Below are 3,498 nucleotides of genomic sequence, written 5' to 3' on the forward strand. Positions count from 1 at the left end.
ATACCTTAGATAATCAAGATGTTCTATAGAACAAAGACCAAACTCAGACACTTTCTGAAAGCTGTTTCCACCTTCATAGTCAAGAAATATAAATCCAAACATAGGCTTTATAAGCATAGTGTTGGGTATATAAGGATCCTTCGATGGCAAAGAGAGGTTCAACATAGAGATGTCTGGCTTATTCGAATCCTTCAGGACTTCCTCCAGGGAGAACTATGATTCATGTTCATTCCTTAGAGTTGGTCCATCATTAGCATCTGAAGGTTTTCTTCTTCCACCTTTTGTCAATGTCGGCTTTGTAGGTACAACAACAAATTTGGACATCTTCTTGATCAGCTCACTGATGATGTCTTCAATAATCGGCTTGTGCCTTGACTTTGAGCACTGAATAGTTTGGCAGATCTCCAACCATTCACTGTAGCCATACTAACCTAGGTATGAAGGATACTCCATGACAGCATCAAGGTTGTCTCTAGTGATGAGTATTGAGACTAGAACTCCACTGTCTTTCATCCGTCCACTGATTGTGATGTTTGAAATGGGATGATGACTGATTCTCTTGTTCAGACGATCTTTGATCCATTTTCTATCTCGGTCGACCAACTTCATCGAATTTTCATGCTCAGCTTCTGCAATGGAAAGCAACTTAGCCTGGGCCTTGACAAAATTCACCATATTTTTAGACTTTTTCTTCAGAAGAACTTGAGCAGCAAGAGACTTGGCCAGCTTTATGCTGTCCTAAGTTTATTGTCATTGAAGTTTGAGTTCTTCCTCAGCCTTGAGTGCCTCGAGTCTTTCAACTTCAAACAGGATGTCAAACCCACCACAACTAGAGGTACGAAGATGGATTTTTACTCTAGTTTGGTCTAGTGACTCCTTCAGCTGAGACATCTGCTGGTCAGTGGGAACGCTGGAGTTTGGGTTTTCAGATACCGATTCCTCTAGCCGACCGCAAGTAGTAGAAGGGATGGAAGAAAGTTGACAAAAAGAAGTAACAATGGCAAACCTGGAGGATTCTGTACTTAAAGGCTCAACAGGTTTGAAAGAACCTTGAGGTTTCCTTCTTCAACAACACCTTTGTCTTTCAATTTGGTGTTCTGGTTCTTCTCCGAGGTCTCCTTCTCTTTCTCTTTATCCCCTTAGGATGCATAATCCCTGAGAGAGACTCCTTTCATGGCACTGGCAGGTTTCTAGTACTGAATGGTGAAGTCGTCGTCATCATCATCATCATCATCATCATCACCAAGATCATTTCCAACATCAGGAAGGGTGGGAGAATCATTGTCTTCATTGTCATCGTCTTTATCATCATCTTCCTTATCACCAGCATCAACTGTAGAGGTGATAGGAAGGTCTTTGTCATGAGCTTCAGCATCAGCTCTGATGGTTTCATTAACAACCTCAGCTGCAAGAGCTTCATGAGAAGTTGGGTTTTCATCAACGACCTCAACTTCATTAGATGTGGCTCAAGGACCTTTTAGCTTCAGTTTGAGTCGTTGGAATAGCAGCAGCAATATTTAACTCTGTCTCCCCCTCTTTGTCATCAGCATGATACTCAAAGAAGTTGTCAAGATTTATTGTCAAGATTTCCACCATCTCTTCAAGCTTTGTCAGCGCTCTGGCTTGAAGAAGACTGGATTCAAGAGTCTGATCTAGCTGGAGGTGATCCATCACTGTGAATGACTGTGTAGGTGCTAGTACTGGACGTTGGTGGGGCTCTGGTATCTTCTGCATTAGCTTACCATGCTTGGCAAGCTGGGCATTCGCTTCATCGGCCTTGCTGGTTAAAGCAGAGATGGCCTCAGCGTTAATGCGCACGACCTGTTCTTTGACCTCTTTAACTTCAGCTTTGATGTGATAACCAGGTCTTGGTTATCACCCGAGCAAATTAATACGTGATTATTTGTCATATGATTACCTGAAAGCATGATACATTGTTATAATTGATCATGTGGGAATGTGTATTTTATGCATACGAAATGTATGCATAATGTGTTAATATGTGAATATGCATGACTAAAATATGTGATATGAATGAAGTATGTTATGTGCATGAAGATGGTTATGCATGGGATGTATTCATGCATAGGTGTGCATGCGGGTGTTTAGCCGCCATACTTTTTTTTAGAAGGTATATAAAAAGAGGTGAGGCCTTCCTACAAGTCTTCTTGCCATTTTGAATTTGAGAGTAAATTGAGAAGAAGTCTGATAGGTCACCTTTGATAATCAATCTTCATGAAAGCTTCACAAACATGGTAGATCTGAGATTTTACATTCAAGAACACAAGATGATATTTGAGAGAGAAAGTCAACATTCAATTGCTCTGGTCAAACTCTCTATACATATTATGAAATATTACAATAAGCTCTCTCCTCATTTACAAAGACATCACCCTATTTATAGGGTCAAACTTCTAAACATAGTCAAAGTCAAACCTATCTAAGAAAAGTCAAACACAATGACTCTTACAATTATAGACAATTTTATCTTTCAAGACGAATACAATTTAATACTGATTTTCAGTGCTAACATTCCCCCCCTTTGTATTCAGACTTGAAAGAAATTATGCGCTTTGAGTCCTATTTGAACTTTGAAGCTTTAAGCACATTATGTCATCTTCAAAAGAATTCTTCAACTTGAAATCTTAAAACAATCAACTGTTGAGAAAGATCTTCTAGCATTCTCTCCCTCGAATGTAGAATCGCGATGATAACAATCAACTGTTGAGAAAGATGTTCTAGCATTCTCCCCCTCGAATGTAGAATTGCGATGATCTTCTCTTTTGACAATGTAGAACAGTAATCATCAGAAACAATGTACAAGATGTGATCTTCAAAGAATCTTCAGATAATAAATCACAAACTTTCACTTTGGTAAACTTTTGAAACAGTGATCTTCTCATTCAAAAACTCTCAGTCGTTGTAGCATCGGAATAATCTTTTGGAATCATCTCTAGTCATCTCCAGTCGCACTTCTTTTAAGTCTTTTGCCAATTTCGAAGTTACTCCCCACATCAATTTCCCTTTAAAATGTTCAGAAATGAATATTTCATTCATTATTACATACTCCCCCTTATGATGAAATGAGAATCACTCCATCATACATAAGATGAATGAAATCCTCCGCATAAACCGTCAATTCATGAAATTGTAAGTAGATCTTTGCAAATCCACTTATTTAATCTTTTCAGATTAAGGGAATAGGAAGGTAACATCCAAATTCAACGAATGAAAAGATTGGCCTATGAGTATAACAGATATACTTAGTACAACGAATGTACTGTATATATGAGACTTTTTGATGATCATCTCACCAGGTCTTCCATTCAATCATCGATAGCTTAAGAAAAAAACATATGTTTAAGAAAAACATATCTATGAATGTTTTGGCAAATTAACATATAAAATGCTAAATCTGTGTAGTGTAGAAAAATAAAGCAACTAATGCTTCTGTTTAGGCTCAAAAAGATAAATCGTGTGGACTACACAAATTTATCA

Source organism: Cynara cardunculus, unplaced genomic scaffold, assembly GCF_001531365.2.
Source record: "Cynara cardunculus var. scolymus isolate 2C unplaced genomic scaffold, CcrdV1 Un_Scaffold_2456, whole genome shotgun sequence".
Classification (NCBI taxonomy): Eukaryota; Viridiplantae; Streptophyta; class Magnoliopsida; order Asterales; family Asteraceae; genus Cynara; species Cynara cardunculus.